This window comes from Capra hircus, chromosome 16 (genome assembly GCF_001704415.2).
Source record: "Capra hircus breed San Clemente chromosome 16, ASM170441v1, whole genome shotgun sequence".
In the NCBI taxonomy this organism is placed as follows: Eukaryota; Metazoa; Chordata; class Mammalia; order Artiodactyla; family Bovidae; genus Capra; species Capra hircus.
Genome location: NC_030823.1, coordinates 65,007,604 through 65,019,426, shown reverse-complemented (window position 1 = coordinate 65,019,426; position 11,823 = coordinate 65,007,604). Strand labels below are relative to the sequence as shown.

At 40.5% G+C, this 11,823-nt stretch overlaps 1 pseudogene; it reads left to right on the top strand.

Annotated features, from left to right (window-relative positions):
• LOC102188965 lies at nucleotides 4,671–11,609 on the top strand (annotated as a pseudogene).

The following is an 11,823-nucleotide window of genomic DNA, read 5'->3' as shown; positions in this document are numbered from 1 at the left end:
CTGCCATGAAGTGATGGGACCAGATGCCATGATCTTCGTTTTCTGAATGTTGAGCTTTAAGCCAACTTTTCCACTCTCCTCTTTCACTTTCATCAAGAGGCTTTTTAGTTCCTCTTCACTTTCTGCCATAAGGGTGGTGTCATCTGCATATCTGAGGTTATTGCTATTTCTCCCAGCAATCTTGATTCCAGCTTGTGCTTCTTCTCATGATGTACTCTGATGTACTCTGCATATAAGTTAAATAAGCAGGGTGACAATATACAGCCTTGACGTACTCCTCTTCCTATTTGGAACCAGTCTGTTGTTCCATGTCCAGTTCATCTGATCTTAAAACTCACCCTCCCAATCCAAAATACCCTTTAATATTCATCACATTTTTTTCCTTCCCTTTAAAGCAAAAACTTCAAAAGAATAACTATTAAGTAATCTCCAGTCTCCACTTTCTTACCTCCCAATCTCATCTTGACCACTTCAGTCAAGCTTCTAACTTTTCCATTTTCTCATAGAGGTCATCAATCTGATGTTGCCACATCCAATGGACACATCTGTGCCTCCATCCTACTGGGACTTTTAGCAACACTTAGCTTTATTGATCAACACTTACTTCCTGAAACACTTTCCTCTCTTGTCCTTAGTGTCACCTACTTTCCTAATGTTCTTCATACCTCACTGGATTTTTTTATTCCACTCTTAAACCCCTTTGTTTCTACTCAATCTCTGAACTTTGGAATGATCTTGGATTTTTTCCTTTTCTTTACCTACATTTATTTCCCAGGTGATTTCACCTGAGTCTCTCATTCTAGTCACTTTTACCAGCAGAGTATAGATCCCTGACTGGCCTCATAGTCTTTAAAGAGACAAGCAAGGATGATTCCAGGCAGAAATTAAGTTGCAGTTAATCAAGCATACTCCCCACCAAAACCAGACAGAGTTCCCAGGTTCATTCACACGCCCACTTCTCCCCGAGTAATAGTCTTTCCTTAGTTAGGACATTACACAGGCTTGTCCAGACCTGTCCTTTCTGTTTAGTGTTCATGGTTCCACTCTGAAGCTCCGGAAGTACCTCTTCCTTCCTCTCCCAAGTCCACTTCCTCTCACAGAATATTTCAAAGTTAAACCCAACACAGCCACTTCAAATTTACACAGATCTCCTGACTCTGCATCCAGGATTTTTTTTCTAGTATGTCAGGCTGCCTCTCAGACTCTTACTGATAAGTTTCATTTTATGTTACTCTATGTAGGCCTTTTGCATGAAATTCTTATCCTCCACCCACCACCCTCCCGTCTCCACCAAAATAACTGACCACTCATGCATGGCTCCATAACACTCTTATGCATTGTGGCATAGAGTTTGTTTTTCTAAACAAGTAAAACAAAAAGCTTGGCTTAAAAATAATAAACATGTTATACTCATGCATATCAGCAATATTTTAAAACAAGATTTGTTTTCTCCTGTTTTCCTTCACAACAATCTATTACTATGTCAGATTTCAAAACAAAAGCTAGTTTCCACAGGAAGGGAAAACAGGTCAAGGGAAACGAGGTTTAGATTTGAAATTTTACATAGCTTTCCCAGAAACAGTGACGGTTATTGGCACTTTACCACTTTTAATCCTGAGCATGAAATTCAAACTTCTATGGAAACAAAACTATGTAACTATGAACAAAACAAACAACACATTGGTCCCTTCCTGGTGTGAACTTTGGGTACATTTGGCAGCTCTTTCAAATTGTGAGTAATGTATCTCTCCTTCTTTAGCCACTTTTAAAAGGTCAGATTCTAAACTGTCAGGAAGGGTTCTGCTGCTACCGCTGCTGCTAAGTCGCTTCAGTCGTGTCCGACTCTGTGCGACCCCATACAGCAGCCCACCAGGCTCCGCCGTCCCTGGGATTCTCCAGGCAAGAACACTGGAGTGGGTTGCCATTGCCTTCTCCAATGCATGAAAGTGAAAAGTGAAAGTGAAGTCGCTCAGTCGTGTCCGACTCTTAGCGACCCCATGGACTGCAGCCTACCAGGCTCCTCTGTCCATGGGATTTTCCAGGCAAGAGTACTGGAGTGGGGTGCCATTGCCTTCTCTGCAGGAAGGGTTCAAGTGGCGACTAAACTAAAATAAGGCATAAAGAAAGGCCTCCTTTCATGTTTCTCAAAGCATGTTCTACTGACAATGTCTTGGGTAGCGATTACGTTTATGATGAAGTCTATACTTTTGTTTGGGTTATGATTCATTTATGATTTTTAACAGGAACCAGAAATTGCCTCATTACCGTCTTGTTCAAGAAATATGTCTTGCAATGAATTTTGGTATGGTAAACTTTTTTCCCGTTAGGCTAGGATGGGTGTTAAAAATTAAAAATGAGATTATTTCAACAATCTATTGAAGTCAGTGGTTCTAGGACTATAAATCTGTGGCCATGTGTGTGTTCAGGCACTAAGTCATGTCCATCTCTTTGCGACTCCACAGACTGCAGCATGCCAGGCTTCCCTGTCCTTCACTATCTCCCAGAGTTTGCTCAAATTCATGTCCATCAGATGTGTGGCTAGTAAGTATTAATTCCTTTTTATCAGATATTCTGAGACTACATAAGAAAGAAGTACTGGAGCAGTCAGATTCCTGAGCCTAACTGACCATCACTGAACTAGGCACAGAGCAAGGTACCACAGAAACTATGTTCCCACTTTGGGTTCAGATTACACAGGCTACAGATACAGATTACACAGGCTACAGATACAGATCACACAGCCTTGTCCAGAGTACCACATTGATTTGCTACTTGATCTTGGCATTTAAGGTATATTCTTAAGCCATGAGTTCTGTTAATTCAGTTCAGTTCAGTCACTCAGTCGTGTCCGACTCTTTGCGACTCCATGAATCGCAGCACGCCAGGCCTCCCTGTCCATCACCAACTCCCGGAGTTCACTCAGACTCACGTCCATCGAGTCAGTGATGCCATCCGGGCATCTCATCATCTGTCATCCCCTTCTCCTCCTGCCCCCAATCCCTCCCAGCATCAGAGTCTTTTCCAATGAGTCAACTCTTTGCATGAGGTGGCCAAAGTACTGGAGCTTCAGCTTTAGCATCATTCCTTCCAAAGAAATCCCAGGGCTGATCTCCTTCAGAATGGATTGGTTGGATCGATCTCCTTGCAGTCCAAGGGACTCTCAAGAGTCTTCTCCAACACCACAGTTCAAAAGCATCAATTCTTTGGCACTCAGCCTTCTTCACAGTCCAATTCTCACATCCATACATGACCACTGGTAAACCCATAGCCTTGACTAGATGGACCCTAGTCGGCAAAGTAATGTCTCTGCTTTTGAATATACCATCTAGGTTGGTCATAACTTTTCTTCCAAGGAGTAAGCGTCTTTTAATTTCATGGCTGCAGTCACCATCTGCAGTGATTTTGGAGCCCAAAAAAATAAAGTCTGACACTGTTTCCACTGTTTCCCCATCTATTTCCCATGAAGTGATGGGACCGGATGCCATAATCTTCGTTTTCTGAATGTTGAGTTTTAAGCCAACTTTTTCACTCTCCTCTTTCACTTTCATCAAGAGGCTTTTTAGTTCCTCTTCACCCTCTGTCATAAGGGTGGTGTCATCTGCATATCTGAGGTTATTGATATTTCTCCCAGCAATCTTTTTTTTTTTTTTCTCCCGGCAATCTTGATTCCAGCTTGTGCTTCTTCCAGTCCAGCGTTTCTCATGATATACTCTGCATATAAATTCAATAAGCAGGGTGACAATATACAGTCTTGACGTACTCCTTTTCCTATTTGGAACCAGTCTGTTGTTCCATGTCCAGTTCTAACTGCTGCTTCCTGACCTGCATATAGGTTTCTCAAGAGGCAGGTCAGATGGTCTGGGATTCCCATCTCTTTCAGAATTTTCCACAGTTTATTGTGATCCACACAGTCAAAGGCTTTGGCATAGTCAATAAAGCAGAAATAGATGTTTTTCTGGAACTCTCTTGCTTTTTCCATGATCCAGCAGATGTTGGCAATTTGATCTCTGGTTCCTCCGCCTTTTCTAAAACCAGCTTGAACATCAGGAAGTTCACAGTTCACGTATTGCTGAGGCCTGGCTTGGAGAATTTTGAGCATTACTTTACTAGCGTGTGAGATGAGTGCAATTGTGCAGTAGTTTGTGCATTCTTTGGCATTGCCTTTCTTTGGAATTAATTAGTGGACTGTTAATATAATAAAGGCAGTCATGATCCTGAGTGTCCTAAATGTTTTAAATGTCAGTTCCACCTTATACCAGCTATGTGACTTTAGACAAATTGATTAATCCCTTAGCTTCAGTTTCTTCTTCTGAAAATCAGAGTGCTGATAAGTAACCTCAGCAAAACTGTAGTCTGGACTTAATTACGTAAATACATGTATGTATCTGGTTCCCAATAAATGTTAGTTCCTTACCCTTACATAAATTTAAATCAGGAATCAGTGGCAGATTCTATTATATCATAACTGCTTAGTGATTCACATGGGTACTCACAAGAGTATTCACTTATGTGCTGCCTCTTTAGAGACAAAAAGATTTCTAGGACTTTGGAGCTAATGATAAGAACCTCCATCTTATATCCATTTCATGGATAGAATGCACAGCTTACAAATGCTGTTGAGGCAGTGGGGGCAGTGGGAATGGGGCAGGGCTGGGCAGAGGCTAGGCAAGATGGCAGACATGGAGACCGAGTTGGTGTCCCTGATCCCGGTATCGCTGCCCACCCATTGGTTCTTCATTTTATCCTTCTTGGACTGCTGCTGCTGCTGCTGCTAAGTCGCTTCAGTCGTGTCCGACTCTGTGCGACCCCATGACAGTAGCCCACCAGGCTCCCTGTCCCTGGGATTCTCCAGGCAAGAACACTGGAGTGGGTTGCCATTTCCTTCTTCAATGCATGAAAGTGAAAAGTGAAAGTGAAGTCTTTCAGTAGTGTCCGACCCTCAGCAACGCCATGGACTGCAGCCTTCCAGTCTCCTCCATCCATGGGATTTTCCAGGCAAGAGTACTGGAGTGGGGTGCCATTGCCTTCTTCATCCTTCTTGGACTACAGGGACCTAATCAATTGTTACAACGTCAGTCAAAGTCTTAGTTAGCTATCAAGTCATGATCTGCTGTGGAAAAGACACTGCAAAAAATAGTGGCTGATATCTGAGGAGGACAAAACACAGAAGAGTCAGTGTTGGCAATTCCTCTTCACTGATATTTGTTTTAATGTAGGAAGGTATAATGACCATAATGATGCTATTTAAAAGGCCTGGAATGGTCTCAAGAAATATTTGAACCCACATGTCCTCAGATGGTTTATTCTCTAAAAGAAGGTGGGTAATCAAAAAGGAAGATATATTCTCTGGTTCAATCCCTGGGTCGGGAAGATCCCCTGGAGGGCATGGCAACCCACTCCAGTATTCTTGCCTGGAGAATCTCTGTGGACAGAGGAACCTGGCAGGCCATAGTCCATGGGTCGCAAAGAGTCAAACACGATTAAGCAACTTAGCAAGCAAGCAATAGATGCTGTGGAAGCTCAGATGAGCTGCAAGCTTCCTGATTATCATCCACAATGGGCAAAAGTCAGTCGTTCCTGGTTTGTTGGGAAGCATGGTGCTGTCTAATCACTATTATTCTGAGGATTTTTATACTTTGATACAGCTTCTGGAGGCTTCTAGCAGAGATAGGGACTGAAATACTGTCTCCCTTTAACTTTTTGCATATATACTGGTTTCATTCAGTACATATAGCAACGGAAACTGCAGAGGGCCAAAACAAAAATGAAATCTTCTGCTAATATCCAGACCAAATGGCTCAGAATCCAGCTGCTATTGACATGTTTAAGTGAAACTTTTACTGACTGGTTTACTTCTTATGTCAACAATGTTGTACTGGGAAGAGGGCTTCCCTATCATCAGAGACCAAATTTTCAGGTATGTTCATGACCCAGTGTGTGTAGCAATGACTGGGGATATTACAGTTTCAGTTTCCACATTGTCTCTGCCAGAATTTAGTTCTTTACATCCACCCCACTATTTCTTCATATACCAAATCAGAATTGAAATGTCAAAAGACGCACTTCCTGAGAAGGCTTGTCAGTTAGATCATTGCTACTGGAGGATAACAAATGCTGAAGGTGATGTGGAAGAAGCTCAAGGACCTGGAGTAGTTGCTGAATTTCCAATCATCAGTCCAGGCCAGGTATATGAATTCACAAGCTGTACCACATTTCTCTATAACATCAGGCTATATGAAGGGATATTATACCTTCCATTTTCTTTACTTGAAGAACAAGATCTTTAATGTTGTCATTCCCAATTACATATGGCATGTCTGACATTCTGGGTATGTATAACTCAATTGGAAATGGGTTCTGATGAATATAAAGAGATGGAAGAGGAAGAAGTGGGGGAGAAGGAAGATGATGGTAAGAATCAGCAGATAAGGATGAATCTTATGAAGATGACCAGGAGGAGAGACAGACAAAAGTCTTTGATGTAATCATTTGAAGACATCATTGTTCTCACTTTTTTCTTTAAGCAAATTGACTTCACTGGTGGCTCAGATGGTAAAAAGTCCGCCTGCAATGCAGGTGACCTGGGTTTGATCCCTGGATTGGGAAGATCTTCTAGAGAAGGGAAGGGCTACCCACTTCAGTATTCTTGCCTAGAGAATTCCATGGACAGAGGAGCCTGGTGGGCTACAGTCCATGGGGTCGCAAAGTGTCAGACATGACTGAGCAATTAACGCTAACACTTCCACTGCTGATGGAAGACCTGGGGTGAATTCTCAATAATGTAAATAAATTGTTCTCAGCTTATAGCAATAAAACTAGCATGAAATGTTGTGCCAGGCCTTGGGTTCTAAGCAACACTACTTTAGGAATTGGATTTGTGTTTCTGAGGTAGAGGAGGAAATGGGAATTTTTTTTTTCTCTTCTTGAAGTCAATGGGAGAATAGTTCTCTACTAAGAAACAGACATTTCTTTGTTTAAAAATTTTATACTTATAAAAACATGTAAGTGGGAGGAAATTGTTTTGAATAAGGATTTTAAATGAAGCAGAAATACCTGGTTGTTTGTTCTTTCTTAGACAATTTGTCCTTGAATTTAGTTTTCATCACAACAACCTTGCTTTAAAGTCTATCAGTACTTGACCTTGAATCTGGTCTTCAGCTCTACCAACCTTGAATTTAAGTCTTCAACACTATGACCTTATCATATTGTTCACAGATGCATCATTTTTGAGGGGCGATTTGTAAAAGTATCTATTGCGCTATTTACTAACAAAAGATTCTTCTCAATGTCTCATGTAGTTTAAATTTGTAAATACTGCTACTGTTTTGTGTCCCCTTCGGTGATTCCTGGATATTTTGTACTCATAGGGAACTAACTGACTAAATAGCTTGAACACTGGTTGGTTGTCCTTTCTTGACTAACTTTGTGATAAGTGACATGAATTTTATGTTAAGATTCAGTACGTTTTCCTGAAACATGGATTTCTTTATAATTAGATAATTGAGAGTCTGGAATGAAATCCTCCAAGTGTCAAAAGTTCACATTTTGAAAACAAATTTTAGTTCCAATCCTGTATTCTGGGTAATTGACTATTTCCTATAAACTAGCATTAACAAGCAAAAAACAAAATATTGTTCAGCTAAAATAATAAAAAATATTAAGGCCATTATAATAGGAAGGAATGCTTGTGGACTCAGCTAGATTTTTTTAACTCGATTTAGTCAGTTTGTAGCAGCACTGAGCTTACTAAAGTGAACTTCAGAGAAAAGGGAAGGAAGTGGTTATTTCAGCTGCAAAAAACAATATGATGAGAACGCAGAAGAAAATAAGATGAGACCAGAGCAAACACAAAGTCTATCAGAATGTTCCTCTGGCTTCACTGATACGTATGCTGTAGATGCTGCACTAGTTCAGTTCAGACAGTTCAGTCGCTCAGTCGTGTCCGGCTCTTTGCAACCCCATGAATTGCAGCACGCCAGGCCTCCCTGTCCATCACCATCTCCCGGAGTTCACTCAAACTCATGTCCATCGAGTCGGTGATGCCATCCAGTTATCTCATCCTCTGTCGTCCCCTTCTCCTCCTGCCCCCAATCCCTCCCAGCATCAGAGTCTTTTCCAGTGAGTCAACTCTTCAAATCAGGTGGCCAAAGTACTGGAGTTTGAGCTTTAGCATCAGTCCTTCCAATGAACACCTAGGACTGATCTCCTTTAGACTGGTTGGATCTCCTTGCAGTCCAAGGGACTCTCAAGAGTCTTCTCCAACACCACAGTTCAAAAGCATCAATTCTTCAGTGCTTAGCTTTCTTCACAGTCCAACTCTCACATCCATACATGACCCCTGGAAAAACCATAGCTTTGACTAGACGAACAATGCTATTTCCAATTCAGGCTCCTGCCCTGAGCATGACTGCTCTCACTGGCATGAATGTGGAAGGATGGGAATAGAAACCAATCCAGTGAAGTCCTGGATTCAATAATACACACAAAAAAATCAATTCTAAGAGGTTTAACTACTTAAGTATACAAAATTACTAGAAGACAACACCAAAGACAATTTTTCCGAGTGGTAGCTAGGTTTGGCTACATACAATTTAAAATTTGTTAATATAAATGACAGACTAGGAGTCACTGACATTAAAATATAAAGCATGTACAAATAAATAAGAAAAATATGATTACAGTAATAGAAAAGCAGACAAGGGAAATAAGTAGAAAATTCCCAAAAGAGAAAATTACAAGGGCCCATATTTATTTTTCAAAAGTTAAACCACACTATTAGTCAAATAAAATGCAAATTATAGGAACTAGAAAACATTGTACCTACCAAAGTTGCTAAAAAAATTTTAATATTAATGCCTAGAACAATGACAGTAAGATATAAACAACAATAATATTTGGGGGGAGGGAGTTTGACAATTTATTAAGAAGCTAAAAATGATTCATCTTTTGACTCAACAAATCTACTTTTTGAAATCCATTCTAATAAAATAATCATGATTGTACAGAAAATTTTATCCATAAAAATGTTCAAATGGCAATATTTATAATATCAAAAAGGGCTTCTCTATTGGCTCAGAAGGAAAAGAATCCTCCTGCAATGCAGGAGATCTGGGTTTGTTCCCTGGGTTGGGAAGATACCCTGGAGGAGGGCATGGCAAACCATTCCAGTATTCTTTCCTGGAGAATCCCTATGGACAGAGGAGCCTGGTGGGCTACAGTCCATGAGATCACAAAGAGTTGGATACAACTGAGTGACTAAGCACAGCACAGCACATAAAATTAAAAAACTAAAAACAAGGGTCCTAAAATAGAGATTGCTAATTAAATTATGTTACATTTATAAAGCAACGGTGTATGCAACCATCAAAAATGATGTTGTGGAAGAATATTTAATAACACAGGAATATGTTAATAATTGACTGCTAAAATTTTAAAATTTTTTTAAGCTATGAAACAGCCAGGATAGCATTCTTCCGTAAAAGAAGGAGCAACCCAGAGGACTAGGTAGGAAAAACAGTTTGCTCCTTGGGTATCTGCGTGGAATCATTTGTAAAAGTTGTTGCAATACTGTGTTGAGAGGAATTCAAAAGGTACATAGGGCTCAGGGAGAAGAGCTTTGACTCAATCAACAACATCTGGTGGCTACATCCATTCAACAGTGTACTGCTACAATATCTTGAAGTTAAGGATTTTTATTCACTCATTCATTTATTTAATAACTATATGTATTATAATTATATATGCATATATAATTATATGTATATATGTATAATATAATTATATGTATATATATAAATATGTATATATAATTATATGTATTATAATTTTCCTAGTATTCAGGGTGGTGGTGGTAGTTTAGTCGCTCAGTCGTGTCCGACTCTGCGACCCTGTAGACTGTAGCCTGCCGGGCTCCTCTACCTATGGGATTCTCCAGGCAAGAATACTGGAGTGGGTTGCCATTTCCTTCTCCAGGGGATCTTCCCAACCCAGGAATCAGACCCGGGTCTCTGGCATTGCAGGCAGATTCTTTACCAACTGAGCTATGAGGGAAGCCCTGTGTATTCAGGGGGAAAGTGCTAAATCGCTCAACAATGTTGAACTGTACATTTGAGATCACACGGTAACTGTGAAAACCTGAAAGTGAAAGAGTAGATTTCTTTATTCACTCATTTTGATTTAACAATTACTCATACAGAGTTTCCTATGTGCAAGCACCATGCTAAAGGCTTCAGAAATATTTAATCATTTTTTTCTCCCAATAATCATATGATACAATATACTATTATTATTCCCACTTTACAAAGAATAGGTGAGGTGACTTGCCCACGGTCAGAGAGCTACTGAGTGGCAAAACTGGGATTCAGTCCCAGGAAGTCTGTCTCCTGGTTGGGTCACCACACTATTATGTACAACACCTTGCACAATATATGGACCATTGTTGCTGTCACTGTTTAGTCACTAAGTCATGTCCAACTCTTTGCAACCCCATGGACTGTAGCCCACCAGGCTCCTCTGCCAATGGAATTTTTCAGGCAAGAATATTGGATTGGGTTGCCATTTCCTTCTCCAATATGATGCTGAAGAAGACTCCTGAGAGTCCCTTGGACAGCAAGGAAATCAAACCAGTCAATCCTAAAGGAAATCAACCCTGAATATACATTGAAAGAACTGATGCTGAAGCTAAACTCCAATACTTTGGCCACCTGATGTGAAGAGTCAACTCACTGGAAAAGACCCTGATACTGGGAAAAATTGAGGGCAAGAGGAGAAGGGGGTGACAGGGGATGAGATAGTTGGAGGGCATCACTGACTCAACGGACATGAGTTTGAGCAAATTCTGGGAGACAGTGAAGGACAGGGAAGCCTGGCATGCTGCAGTTCATGGAGTTGCAAAGAGTCAGACACGATTTAGCAACTGAACAAGAGCAAGGATAAGTTTTAAACCTTAAATTGAGGACCAGAAAATATAAGATGTTAAATAAATATAGAAGGTGAGAGACAGATTCATGCCAGAAAAAAATTAGTTGAGGATTTATTTCAAGTCCAATAATAAAAATGTAGCAGCTAAGAAAACTAATAATTTTTCAGACTTCATTAATAGAAAAGAAGTAAAGGAGAGGAATGAAAGGGAAAAAATCTAAAAGTGATTGATTGTCTACTGGGTGCTAGGTAGTTTATATATAGAGAGAGTTTGTTGCTTAATTACTAAGTTGTATCCTACTTTTTTGCGACCCCATGGACTGTAGCCTGCCACACTCCTGTCTATGGGATTCCCAAGCAAGAATACTGGAGTGGGTTGTCATTTCCATATAAATCTCAATTAAATCTCTTTGGAGGAAAGGATTTGTGGGAGACTGGTTGCATCATTGGCTTCAGTGGCTCCCCTCCATCTACATGCATTGCTATGTGACTTTGTACCTCTTTCTTCCTTTCCCTTCCCCCTGCTGCCCCATCAAGCGGTAGAATCTTCATTTTCTGAATTTCAGCTGGATTTTCTTTGGCCAAAGAATGCAACCAAAGCAACATCATGCCAGTTCTGACTCCATGTCTCACAAGACCCTGTGTGCTTCCACGCTGCCTGTCTTGGAACCCTGCTAGTCACCCTATGAGTAAGTGTGGACTCACTTGCTAGAAGATAAGAGACCATTTATGTCATCACAGCTGAAGTCATCCTAGATCAGTCAAACCACTGAGTTCAGATATAAGAGAGGTCAGCCAAGTTTAGCCGACCCTACCATAGTCTCTTGAGAAATAACATGTGGTTATTGCTTTAGTCATTAAGTTTTGAGCTGTTTGTTGACATGGCAATAGTCATATGACACT